The sequence below is a fragment of the Anser anser genome (assembly GCF_964211835.1).
Source record: "Anser anser genome assembly, chromosome: 3".
Lineage (NCBI taxonomy): Eukaryota > Metazoa > Chordata > Aves > Anseriformes > Anatidae > Anser > Anser anser.
This window is the reverse complement of record NC_139722.1, coordinates 97,306,528-97,320,329: the sequence shown is the minus strand read 5'-3', so window position 1 is coordinate 97,320,329 and position 13,802 is coordinate 97,306,528. Positions and strand designations below refer to the sequence as shown.

General features: G+C 47.7%; 1 protein-coding gene and 1 long non-coding RNA gene across 5 annotated transcripts in view; one reads left to right on the top strand and one right to left on the bottom strand.

Annotated features, from left to right (window-relative positions):
* Positions 1 to 5,143, bottom strand: part of TRERF1 (transcriptional regulating factor 1) — a 108,097-nt gene extending 102,954 nt beyond the window's left edge. For 2 of the 4 annotated variants that reach the window (XM_083829395.1, XM_083829397.1), the window contains exon 1: positions 4,733 to 5,143. The gene's annotated coding sequence lies outside the window, so the exon portion shown is untranslated. Of the gene's footprint in view, positions 1 to 4,351; positions 4,649 to 4,732 lie in introns of those variants that run through there. The other 2 variants (XM_083829398.1, XM_083829396.1) reach the window with 2 other exon arrangements.
* Positions 5,144 to 7,465: 2,322 nt separating this feature from the next.
* LOC310896184 lies at positions 7,466 to 11,818 on the top strand. The gene is made up of 3 exons (XR_014581264.1): positions 7,466 to 8,777; positions 9,873 to 10,000; positions 10,368 to 11,818. It is a non-coding gene; the product is annotated as an uncharacterized lncRNA (long non-coding RNA).
* Positions 11,819 to 13,802: the final 1,984 nt, after the last annotated feature.

Below are 13,802 nucleotides of genomic sequence, written 5' to 3'. Positions count from 1 at the left end.
GCCCAGGATGGCTGATTTATAAAGGCCTCAGTAGTAGCTTAGGAAAGCTCGGCATTTGTGTCCACGTTCCTGGAAAGTAAGCTGACCAGCCGAGGGAAAGCTGAGTATCAGTGAACTGGATAAAATCCTAACAAATTTTGAACTGTAAACTGGAGAAAGACAAGCCAAAAAGAAAGAATCAGCTACCTTTCGAGCCTACCTCATATCAGCATTTTGGGTCTTTCCAGAGCAAATCATCAGTCAACTACGAAAACTTAGGTGGGCTGTTTGTGTGAGACGCGTTACCCTTTGTTACAGAGTAAGCTAAAACCACAAGACTTGTTTCACTCAGAACCTCAAAATACACCCAACACTACAGAACTTGTCCAAAATGTTGCAGCAGCCCCACTGCAATACATAGAGCCTAATCTCTAAAAAATACCCTATTGCAGGGTAACGGGGCATCCATTAAGAGCATGCTGTGGGCCTCCCAAGCCGTTATCCCCCTGAGAAGAAAGTAAGACGAACTACGCGCCTGCCTTCTGCTTTCGGAGGCAGCGGGTTGTAGTCTGAGCACATTTTCCAGCTTTTCCCCACACAAATCAATGTCCTCTTTCTCTCAGCAGAACTCTCTGAAACAGAGAGCTAGAGAAAAGCCGGGAAATGTCACAGGACTTGGGTCGATTCTTCTGATCGATGCGAGGTGCGCGCGCCCTAAGGGTGAGCTGATAGCCAGAAGCCTGGTGGACCTGGCCCAGTGATGCTCCAAGCCCCTTGCTTCCAGCAGGCCCACATCACCACACAGCCAAGCTGGGGAGCCAGAAAATTAACACCTGTCCTAATTACTCTTCCCCGCAGAAGCCAACATCCAGCACGAAGCAGTGCTGACAGGACACGCCGCGCTGCCCGCGGTGCCATCCCGGCCGGGCTCAACCACGCACCTCAAGGCCTAAGGGGCAATGTCTCCCCAAAATCTGCAAGGCAGCTTCACTCCTGAGCGTGTCCTGCTCAAAAGCGAGTGGATCTCTTCAATCTGCCTGGTTTCAAGCAAAGAGTTAACACAAATTAAAAAAAAAACGACGCAACTTTGGCCACCGTTCTTTGAGCCATGCTCAGACACACTCTTTGAAGGAAGAGCCGCCTTTCTTAAAATATATTTGAACGTGCTATTTTTGTCTTTATCTTAGAAGGCCCGATTTCCCCTCACAGCCCTGCTATTGATGACAATAATAGGTTTCTCAGCACCGGACAAGTTATGAAGAGGTTTTAAACCTTCACAAGCAGCAAAACTCGCTGCCTCCATTTTTATTTTTTTTTAGTTTCAAACCCAGCCCCCCCTCCTACGAACACTGACACACACGGCAATGGTCCTTCTTCTCAGCAGCTCCATGGAAGCCAGTGCCACCACCGGTGCTGCTCGATGTATGTAAACACAAGAGGGCTTGGAAGCTACCCCGGGCAGAATTAACCTGTGTGCTCGGAGGTGCTCCTGTCTGCACCGCACAGGTGGACGAGAGGCAAAAGGGTCCCTCTGATTTTAAAAGGAAAAACCGACTGATTATGATTCCTCGCTGGAAGCCAAGAAGCCTCAAAAAAAGCCTAAGGGGGGAAGAAAGTTCTTGCCCCTTCAACAATTACTTTACATCTACCAAACACTGCTTGCCTTTTTTTTTTTTTTTTTTTTTTTTTTAAGTATTTCTAAGGAAGCTGAAATGAAACTGCCTTATCTCACAAGTTGCTATGACACATCATAAAGAGACGCAGCCTTCCAACACCAGAATCTCACAATGACGCTACAGACCCGGGGGCCTCTCTTTAGGTTAGTACCGTCCCGTTACAGAACTGGGAAAGGGAGAGGAACGCCTTCTCCAACGCTTTGCCAAGGAAGTTTCTAAGTGACATATTCCCCACTAGATTGGAACAAACAAAAAATTACACTAAGAGTTTAAAATATTCACAGCAGAATATTATCTCACACTGCTTTAGGAAACTTGCAGTACATTATGTGACTGTTTTCCTTATACTCTTCTCACACTCCCTACCAGATGCTAAGTTACAATCTCAGTTTATAATGACAAACCTCAACACATCACTGGAAAAATTAAAATGGCCTGAAGAAGTACAAGCAATGGAGCTCCTGAGCTTCCAGCCTAGGAATTCCCTTTTCCTACCCAGCCCTGCTGAGCGCTACCCAAAAGTGAAGCAACCTGAAACAAGGACTCACTTTCCGGTCTTAAACGCAAACCAGAGGCACGTGATCAGCGGCAACACAGAGGTCGAGAGCATTAAGTGGATAAGACATGGAGCCTTTTTCAGCCTCTCCAAATGCAACGTGAGTCAGTGTTAGATAGGGAGGTTAGTCATGCTGTGGTTTATTTACGCTAACCCTGGCCAAGGCAGGATCCCTACCTGGCCGCTCCTGGGCCCCATCCCTCCCCGCGGGTGCCCCGGGCAGGACACGCATCGATGGCAGGGTGATTAAATGCTGCCCTTATCATTTCGCCAAGAGGCTGATCCCGCACTCTTCGCTCGGGCCAGCTTCCACAGTGAAGTGCATCAGAGTTGTTTTTCCATTAAAGTTGCATTACTCTTATTTGGGCTTTTCAAGACACACTGATTTGACTGCCACCCCGACAGTGCTGCCCAGCTCCTTGCTGGAGTCTCCCAACTTCAGAAACTCTAGCTGCTTATCAACTGTAGTGGAAAATATCATAAAGGCATTTATTTGTGACAAAATTTTCACGTACAGCATATACCAGCGTTTACTTTTTCTAAAGCGCATGAGACTATCAGCTATAGAAGGAAAACGCACATGACATGTTTTCTTCATATGAAAAAAATCACTTATCAAAGTTCTAAATAAATAAGGTCTATTTGGCATGACTTTATTAATTACAAAGCCACACAGCTAAGCTTCCATGCCATCTAGGCCTCCATGAGCACTGATGAAGTAGCACCCTGGATGTTAAATATGCGCCTGGGATAAGCCTCAGAAAAGAAGGTAACATACCACAGAACTTCACGCCACGTCACTCCAGCAGGTATCAAAGTGAAATGGTTATTTCTAGACAAATATGTCTTATTAAGGAAACGGCTCCATTCTGAGCCGACGTAACATCCCAACGGACCACGAAGCAGATAAGCAACCACGGCGAACGGCAGCCTGTATAGCGTGCAGGAGCGGCTCACGCACACGCTGGTATCACAAGAGCAGGCCGGTATCACAAGAGCGGGTTCTGCTATCGCGACGATGCCTCCGCAGACCGAGGGGAAGAGGCAGGTCCCAGCAGGGCGCCCCACGGGATGCTCGCAGGAGCAGCGGCATCGCCCTGCGGAGCAGCCCGGGAGGCAAGGCCCAAGCTGGAGCACTGAACTCCCCTCACTGCAGCAGATACAGCAAAATTACAGCCGTCGAAGATATAAAACTTTACCCCCGGTGATTACCTGCTCACCACGTTAATCACGCAGTTAAGTACTTTGCAACGTTTTCCATAAATAGTTTAGTTATGGGTCATCATATCTACTTTGCTGCTTTTAGATTACTCTGTAAAAATCTACGGACGTCACCGGCGGCTGCAGGAATTATGGTCGGCGTGGCCGCGCTGGGACAGCAGCAAGAAGTCAGATTTTACCGGACTGCCGTGCCGGCACCGCTAAGTTTCACACCCTGAATATTCAGGGCTGGGCTGGTAGGCATGAAAACCGATCTGAGAAGTCGGCAGAAGGATGAGTAGGCATTATCCATTTATTAACTGGTTAACTGCCAATTAATTTCCCTTGCAAATCATCTCTCTGCTATTTAAACATCTGGCTAGCAGTTTTCCTTCGTTACCCCCTCCCAGAATTAGGACAGAAGAGGAAAATCACACGCTTCTGCGCCCCTCCAGCCACCACCTCGCTGCCTGCCCCTCTCCCGGAGGGGGACAGCGGGCACAAACCCCGTCCCCACCGCGTCCCCACAGCCTCGCACCCCGCAGCCTCGCTCGGGAGGAGGAAGAGGAGGAGGAGGAGGAGGCTGCGGGGAGCGCCACGCAGGGGCAAGGGGGGGGGCGGCCACGCGTGGGGCTGCCACTGGAGGGCCGTGGCCCCCAAACCCGATGCTGTGACACCCCCGGGGGGGTCCCCCCAGCCGTGCCGCCCCCCCCTCCGCGGCGAAGCCCCCGGCCCCACGGCGGGCAGGTGGGGGCCGCGCCCCGCCGCCCCCCGCGGGAGGAGGAAGAGGAGGAGGAGGAGGAGAAGGAGGAGGCAGGCAGGGCCTCGCCTCCCGGGCGCTGCGGCCCGAGAAGTCAGCTGCAAACTTTTTTTTTTTTTTTTTTTTTGCAACAGAAACCCCAGCTCATGCAAAAATGAAACTTGCCAAGCGTTCCCCTACCTGGCGTGAAGTCTGCAACAAGTGCACGCGGGGCCGGCTGCGGGGCTCGGGTTTCTCTCTCTCTCTTTTTTTAATTTTTTTTTATTTTTTTGGTTTAAATCCCCTCCCTTTTGCTCTTCTATCATTGCATTATTTTGGCGGCGCCGAGGGAGGAACCGCGCTATGAATTTCCCCCCAGCGCGCTGCCTGGGTCCTACTTTCTCGCGGCGCTCGGCCCCCAAACAAATATCGCTCCGCCAGGAAACGCAACTCCCGGCCCGGCACGGCTCGGCACGGCCCGGCACGGCTCGGCTCGGCTCGGCCCCGCCGCCCAGCACATGGCTGGGACGGGCGCCCCCCCGACCTCCCCCCCCCCCACCGACCCGGGGCAGCGCCGCTTACCTCGGGCACGGCCTCGCTGTGCGCCGCCCGCGGGGCTCTCCTCCTTTTTTTTTTTTTTTTATTTTAATTTTTTAATTTTTTTTCCTTTGCCCCCCCCCCCCTTCCCCTTTCTTCCCTCTCTCCGCGATGCGCCAAAATCCCCGCTGTCAGCAAAATCGCTGTCAAATTCTTTTCGAGGAGAGGAGGGAGGCTTAAAAAAAAAAAAAAAAAAAAGCAGAAGCAGAAGCAGAAGGGGGAGGAGGCTGCTGGGAGGCGACGGGATCCCTCCGCCGCCGCCACAGCCACAGCCGCCCGGCCCCGGCCCCGGCCCCGGTACGAAGCAGGAAGTCACGGCGCTGCTGCCGCTGCTGCCGGCGGCGGCCGCCCGGCCCCGCGGCGGGGCGAGGGGCGCCCGCCGCCCCCGGGGCCCGCTCCGCCGCCCGCCCGCCCCGCTCCGGCAAGCCCCCCCCCCCCCCCCCCCGGCCCCTCCTCTCAGCGCAGGTGCCGCCGCCGCCGCCCTGTCAGCGGCTCCCGGAGCGGGGGGACCCCCGGCGAGGCGCCCCCGAAGCCCCCTCAGGGCTGCGGGCGAGCCGCCCCCAAACCCCGTCATGGTGCTGCGGGGTTAAGCGCGGGGTCGGTGCCGCCGCGCAGCCGGCCCCCCGCAACTTGCTCCCTCTGATTTATTCATTTCTTTATTCCTTCAGCCGCGAGTTGTCTGGAAGCGGCCCTTCTTCCCCCGGTTTCATCCCGCGGAGGCGTCCCTGCCTCCCGTTCGCGGCGCGCTGCGCCAGAACGCTGCCCGCGGGGGGCCCTGGGCGCGGGGCTGCGGGGCGCTGCGGGATGGAGCCGAGGGGCGACGGCGCGGCGGGGGGAACCGAAAGGCGGGTGGGATAGGGCCTGCTTCTGCCTCCGCGGGGCGGGAAGGGGAAAAAACGAAGAGACAAAACTCTCCTGGGTTATACCAGGAACAGAAATAGGGCTTTGGTGTTAGCGCTCCTGATTCAGCCCTACGTGATAATGGTTACCAGCAGCCTCATTTTCTTTTTATGGTCATCCTGGTTTCCTGGTTGCATGGCACTTCCATTGGGCCACCGTTCTTAATAATTTAACCTTTTATGAGATTGTTTTGATTTACAGTGTAGATTAGAGCAAGAGGGAAAAAGCATGATATCACCCTCTGGCTGTTAAACTCCTTTGTACTATATGCAAAGGTCTCAGTTGTTTAAAATGTCGAGAGAGAAATGTCGTGTTTTTTTTTTTTTTTTTCCCCCAGCCAGCTAGTCATTTTCTAATTTTATTTCTCCTTAAGTGAAAAATACCATTCAGATACTGTAACTTCTCCGTGCTGAGCTATGCAAAATCTATGCTGAGTTCTGGATTCAATGGTTAGCTTGTTTGCTTGCTGGAGTCCTAAGTCATATAAACTGTGTTGAAAATAGAATTAAAACCACAACTCAACATGTGCCTTGCCTCTGTTTGTTTTCTGTGTCTAGTCTGAAGCCCAGAATAGCCCCTATTGCTTGTGATGTCCAAAATGACTTTGGAAAATAAGCAAAGTAATGTAACACTGTAGGTTTGTCGCAGCATCTTGACTTGTTCAGCCGACCCATGCAAACAAACCTGTACTGAGTTGGCCAGGTGCTACCGGATTTACCTAAAGCGTGCAGGTTTGCGTTGCAGTTCTCCAAGTAGAAGCAAACACATAGTATAACTTAAATTGGAATAAAGAGTCATTATCGGGCAGCCTTCTGACATGCCGTAAGCTCGGCCCTATTGCTCTGCCATAACAAGCACATCCATAAAACTTCTGAATGAAGTAAAGTAGTTTATTAGCTTTGGACAATATTTCAAGAAAAAGGTGGGGGCTGGCCCTTGCCAGACCCCGTTCTTTGTACTCATACTGCAATTTATGGATCAGTCTCCATCAAAAGCACAAAGCCGTAATTGACGCTCGCAGTTTCCTGATCCGTCTTCTAATCTTTGAGGATTTGAGGATTGAGCTTCCTGGTTTTGAGTAACAAAATATTCCTATTTTCATTATTGAGCCTCGGGATAATTCTATGGGCTTGCCATGATTTTGTTTAACAATATTTTGGCCGTGGTTACCGGCAAGTACGTGAGGGCTGCATGCCCCAGGCTGGCCGAGCGCCCGCTGCCAGCTCGCCGCCATCCCGAGAGGAAGAGCTCGCTCCCTCGTCCCTGCCCGCTGCCTTGGCAGGCTGGTTCACCTCTCCAAAGCAGAAGAGTGTGCCCTCTCCTTCTGGGCTGATTTCCTGCGGTTTTAGCAGTTAGCTCTGCGCGGGGACAGCCGGGTGCCGGAGCTGCAGGGGCGCCTGGCCAGGAGCGGGACGGGGAGGGACTGGGGGCAGCCGCTTGCCCCAGCAGCAGCGAGCTGTCAGGGCGGCTCAGCTGCCTCTTGAAACCTCCCACCACTTACAAACAACAGAAAAGCAGCAAATGTCTTCTGGTAACTGCTATCGCTCTGTCAGATTTTTGTCAGAGATTAATGAATTTTAATTTTTTCTAAGTAGGGCTGTTTTAGGAATGAAAGAAGTACAGAAGCTGGGAAGTGACAGAGGTCTCCGATCATCCTTCTGGCTAATTCCTTTCCGATACAGGGTTGCTGCGTCATTATCTTCCCAAATGCCTTAAGTTTTCTTAGTAGGCTTTGTCTTGAATTTGTGGGCTTTTTTTGCAAAAAAAAAAAAAAAAAAAACAACACTAAGAAAAAGCATGGTTGTGGTAGAAGGCAACCTACCTTTGTTCAACAGCTGGAGTGGTTAAAACAAATCCCTTAAGACTCCTCCATGAATCACATGTATGCAAGCGTCTCGCTGGTCAGAGTCACAGCAGCCAAAACGCGGGTGTCTGTCCAGTTTCTCAATTTTGCATGCCTCTTCCCAGACTGAATTTTGAGTCGTGGACGTTAGCTTAAATAATGAATAAATAAACCGGACCTTAATTGCCAAGTTGGTTGAACGAAACTCATGGCGGGGTTAGTTTTGTTTTAATAAGGAACCTGTGGTCCGTACAGAGTCCCGATACAGGATTTAAGATTAAAAGCAAATTTGGTCTCAGAATCTGACATCCTACATAATGTGGGCTGTGGTGTTTCTAATTGAGATTATAACTTGCTTAGTTAAAGTTTATCTTCCTGAAAAAGAGTCAATGTGGGGATTTCAAGAAATAGCGCGTATGCCCCCTGCTACCCCCTGTTTTGATGTAACTATCAATCGCCTCGTGGTTAAATGTTTGAACCTGATTTTTCATTTTAACTTGTCAGCTTTCCAGCATGACGTTGCTGTTTTTTTCTCTTCTGAGTCAGTTTGGTACTGTCTGAATGGATTTAGTCAGTCATTTACCTTTGTCTCTTCCCTCTTATAAACGAGAAACACCGGGGCCTTACAGGAGTGACACTAATAGGGTAAGAAAAGTTTAAAAAGCTGAACATGTGTTTTCTGTGATCGTGTTCCCTGTGCATCATAAGGGAAGTAGCCACAGCATCCCATATACCTAAATACAGAAAAACAAATGACAATCTGTGATGTTTTTTCTCAGAAATCAGCAAGTATATCTATCATTCTAGTTATCCCAGTGCTCAGGAAGCTCTCTCTGCTTTCTCAGACCTTCAGGTAATGTTTGCAACCCCTGCCTTGCCTCCATCTTCCTTGCCTTCGTGGGTGTCAAAGCGCAGTCTTCCTCACCCGTGCCTCCTCTCTCCAGGAAGCGAAAGGCATTGAGAGCTTCCAGGATAAAGCAGCTCTGACTCTTTGGTGTCACTTCTTACCACTTCCATTGCAAGTTAGGAAAAAAAGGTCAAGTTTGTAATGGAGCTGAGTAGTTTGCAGTAGAAACGCAGCAGGGCTCTGAATCCCTGAGCTCTACCACGTGTCCTGCAGCCTGGGTAAAGGAGCAGGCTGCGTGGGACAAGCAGTCATCCCAGCGTGGCTGCTGTGAGCTGCCTGTTGTACAGTGGAGCTGTTGCTCTGATCCCAGCCGCCTGGTGAAGTTGCAGATTTCACCAGCAGCCTCGTGTCTGATCTCAGAGCGTGAAAACAGACTGGAGGTAAGACTTTTTTTCCCCTTCACTTTCAGCCAGATCGGTTTGCTGATTGCGCAGCGGAATGAACTGAGCAGAAAATGTGTCCAGGAGGGAAGAGTCTGAAAGCATGTGGCTGTCATTTAAATTGCTCATGGAAGCCCTGCCCGGTGGGTCTCTTTCCATGACAGCTGAAACCAAATTAAATCGCGACAGCTAAGGTCCTGCTGTCCCCGCCACAAGTCGCTGCCCCCAGCTGTGGGCTTTTCTCTCCTGTTTGCACCAACACCAAAGCTTCGTGCTTCCCCACGGGGAGCCAGATCGGTGCCCAGCACCGACAGAAAGCCCGTGCAATTTTCCCCTGAATTGTTTCACTGAATCAGCCGGACGAGTAGCAAGGAAGTCTGTGCGCCCCAAAGTGGGATTTGCAGCAGCACTGGTTTAAACTGCCTTTAATTGTTGTGAAGCCGTAGCTTCTGCCTCATCCAGCAGATAAGATGCTCTGTAACAATGTCAGTGCAGGAAGCAAGCTACCACTTCAGGAGGGGGAAAAGGAAAAAAGGAAAAAGAGACGATGGGAGGAAAAGAGAACCCCCCAGATCTGTGACTGCAGCCCCCTTTGCATGCACTGCGGTCAGCTCTGTAAGTCCACAAGCGACAGTTTTCTTTTGACTAGCACTTTGTGGACTTTTTCATATAGTTTAGAGCAGTTTGCATATGAGGACATCACTTAACTGCTTCCCCCAGGAAGGCCTGAGGGAGCTTTGGTCCAGCTCTGGGTGAACCAAGTCACTGCAGGATGGGGGCACTTGGGGTGCTGCAGGATGGGGACACGTAGCAGCTTTCTGTGGGACCCAGGCCTTAGCCTTCCTGCCTCTCAGTTCAGTCGTGTGCAGGGATAAGCTGAAAAAAAAAAAAAAAAAAAAAAAAAGTAAAGCCTGAAATTGTGCTTTAGGGATGTTTTGGTAAAGAAGTTGCAGATATGCAAATCAGAAATAGTGCCGAGTCAGAGATTTTTTTTCAATGACTTTATTACTGTTTTGCAAGCGCGTGAGAGCTGTAGGGAGGAACACGAGCTAGAGATGTTGGGAGTTTTAAAGGGGACATTCCTGTTTTGTTCAGCTTGTGTCGGTTCCCATTTCTCTTGGAAGAGCTGCCTCTACGGACATCCTGTCAGGAGTAATGTGTGGGCATGTATGTGCGTGCGCGCAAGATGCAGTGACATGGACCATCTTGCAGATCATGTCTCAGTGAGTAATGTTCAAATTTGTGTGGGTTTTTCACATGCTGGATAAAAAAAGAGATGTTTTATTTTATAAAATATACAATCATATGTATTTATAAATTTACAAATGTATATAATATATACATATATAAATTATGTAAGTTTATAAATTATGAATGTATAAACATCTAAAAATCATTTGTCTTCATAAAAATAACACAAGTGAAAATCTCATCTTTTTTTTTTTAAAATAATTTCCAGGTTTTAAGTTGATGGTGTGGTTTGAACTACTCTAAACTTTAAATCTGCTCATGCTATTACAGGTTTTTGTATAAGTAGATCTGATAAGGTCTTACAATCAGGGACCCAATAATGCTCTCCTCATTTTACAGATGGATAACCTGGGGAACAGAAATAGTCCAACATCATCCTGGAAACTAGCAGCAGTGGTACAATAAGAAACAAAGTCTTCTAAGTTTTCCCTGTGGTTATATGTCCACTTTGAAGTGCATTGAGCTTTGCCTGATGTGCAAGCAGTAATAAGCTTTATCCTCCTGTCTTTTCATGCACTCTTGGTGGTAAGAGTTGAACTGCTGCATGAAGAAACATCTTCTAAATGCCATTCTGCTGTTCTGCTGGGAAGAAATACACAGTCCCGTACGCAAAGATTCAATTCACTTACAGATGGAACCTGCCATTACAGAGAGACACCGTCAACTCAAAATCCACTGAAATGCACGGACAGATTTAAAGTTGAGTCTCCTGCAACTTCTGTTGAGTGTCCCCAGCAGTCCTCGTGAATTGTGTTTGCTTGGCTTTAAATTCCCGTCACGTGGTAAAATTGACATAAACAAAAAGAGGCTTGAGTATGGCTTATTACGCAGAGCTGTGCTAATTTACAAGGTGTTTGTTGAATGAGAGAAATCATACCTTCTGGGAAGGAGAAGTTAAGTGGTTATATGCAAAAAAAATAAAATATCTAAAGATAGAAGGTAAACAGTTATGGAAAAGATGGGTGATGGGAGTAGAGTGAAGCCTGGGATCTTAACTTCAAATTTCAGTTAATCTAGGTCATTTTCTGTAACAGAAGGATAATATCTAAATACAGATATGATTAAGTCAGTGTGGTTCCCTACCACAATGCGTACCACGTCCAAGTCTACATCGACAGCAAAGAACGAGATTAAAGGTTTCCAGTATATGTGGTGAATTTCAGTCCAGACACAACAGTATTATTTTTTCAGGATTTTTGCCTCATAAGTTGATACAACATTGTAAATAGCACACTACGTATTGTTTGGAAAGAGCTCAGAAGGCCATCTGATCAGAACTGTCACAGTAATTTTATCACCCTTCTTTCAGCATTTTCTCAGTTTTCTCTTCTATATTCCTCAGCACAGAAGCATGTTATTTTGCTGATTTTATGCAGATTTGAATGTACTCTATGTTGGCCTTGTTAAGCAAGTTTAAAAGAAAAGAACCATTCACATGTTCTGCTCTAGACTTTCCCATTTAGAACTGTAACCTGAATTTTTATACAAGTCTGCTATAGTCATGTTTACTGGTCACCTCTAGGTCTTGATGCTTCTTGCTTATTTGTTTCTTACATAAGTGGCTGGGAGCAGATATCGCCTTTAAAATGTAAGGATACAGCTGTCATGGTTTTAAAAAAAATACTGTTAACTAACATGCCTGCGCTAATATTGTATATCCAGTATATATACAATATATGTGTTTATAGATAGTGATGTAAGGCGCTATACATCAAATTGAAATAAGCAGTATTGGTTCACATATTTTTATGGTGATGGAAATGCACTTACAGTAAACGACAAGCACATTTACGTTTCTGTGTCGGTGTTTCTGTGTGGTTGCCCCAAAACACTTGAGGAGCCGAGTCCTGCACTGAAAAACAGAAAGCAGAAAATGCGATGGAGTTACTGTATAGCGACAGGGAGACTGGGAACTTCGAGAGACCCTTATAAAGCAGGTTAACAACATGTAATAGAGGAAAACCAATTTGCTCTATAGCCATGGAATTTTTGCCAGCAGCAGCTGAAGGGCAGCAGATGACAATTAAATCTAGGAATAAGTAAATATGTGGAGCCTTACAGTATGTTTTCTGGTGGACAAATTTTTCTTCTAAAGACTAGGAAACTGCCTCAATCCCAATCAAATGGCTTGTGACTCTCCAAACAAATATGGAGGATGGGAAATTAAACAGAGGGTCCCCAAAACAATCTCTGTGTCTTGCTCCTGATGCAAGAGGTTGGGGCAAGCTTAGGTCTGTGAAACAAAACATCTCAGACTCTTGGGTCTGTTCTGTTGTGGAGAGAGCTAATGGTGCAAATTGGGGGCAAGATTGTTTTCAGAGGGGAAAAAAAGACTCTCTTCTGGGTCACTAAGATGTGGAATTTTCTTGTAAAAGTTTCTGAAGCTTTCTCCTAGCCATGTGTAGTACTGCCTTGCTCTCCTGGATTTGAGAGCTCCCTGGGAACCCTCCAGTGACAGCTGTGTGACCTAGGGGCTGGAAGGCTTGTCCCTTAGTCTGTGGTAGCCACAGAATTGCCAGCGTGCTAGAAAAGCATGAAATATGGGGAGTCACATCAAGGGAGGGAAAAAAGGTTTCTCAAACCAAACCTTTGCTTTAGCCGATCTGTTGGTCTGCATAATCCATTTCTCTGTATTCAGAAATTCTAGCAAAGGCAAGATGTACATTCGTGTTTTTCTGGTTATATATTTTACCACGTCTGCATCCTCTCATTGTATGAACATCTCCTCTGAGCCCCTCGGAAGGACAGGTACAGCTCCTTGCCTTTTTGTTTTGAGTCCCATGCCACTGAATAATCTGGCAGCTAGTGATAGCTGAAGATTGAGACATTGATAATTCTTCTGTACCCCAGAGGGAGGCAAAGCAGCTAATTATACCTCCTGGTGCATCAGTTGAGGAAATCCCCAGATAGGCAGTTGTGGGTGTATTTCACTTTCTTTGCACTACTTGAATGATGTACTGGGAACAAAGGAGGGTGAAATGAAAAAAAAAAAAAAATCAGCCCCTAATTATTCATTCTGAACTTGTGGCCTTCTTAAAATATGCTCAGCCCAGGGAGTGAGCACAGGGTTGAGTGAGGCTTGTCCCAGACTTGTTAAGACTGCACCATTAGAGGCCGTTCTTGTTGAAGCGCCTGCTGAAACCTCTCGAGTCTGTGTGTAAGGGTCAGTCCTGCGTGGAGATCCCTCGCTAGCGATGTGCCAGTGCTTTTACCCTCCTGTTACAGGCTATCTGAAGATCTTGGACCTGTTCCATGCTTGAACTCCAAGCATCTTTGTTGTCTATCTGACCTTGCAATATGATAGGCTGGAAACTTTTACTGCCTGGCTTTTTGTAAGGCTTGTTTCACAATCTGGGTAATGTAGATTTCTCTGCTCCCCATTCCCACTTCTGTAATGTTTATCGTATTGAATTGTATGTCTGGTTTGGTGTTCATTTCTGCAGCTTCTGCCTACGTTTCACGCAGTTCTTCATCTTATCTGCAATTGCTATCTGCACTCTCAATCAGCTTATCTCTTTTTATTAGTAATAGATCCAGTCAGTTCGCATGCTGCATGTGCTTTAGGATGGTAATGTCTTGCCTTGCCAGCAAACAGATTTTAAGGCTGAGATAACCTATATGCTTGTCTGAGGGATGTGAAAACAATTTTATGAATATTGTTTATGAAAACTGGGTTTTGCACAGCTTCGGTAGTTTTCACGTTCTCTATCTGACCGCCCTCAAAGAAGCGACAAGTAGAGCTGATGGCGTTGCAAGCCCCTTGTTTACAGCTGG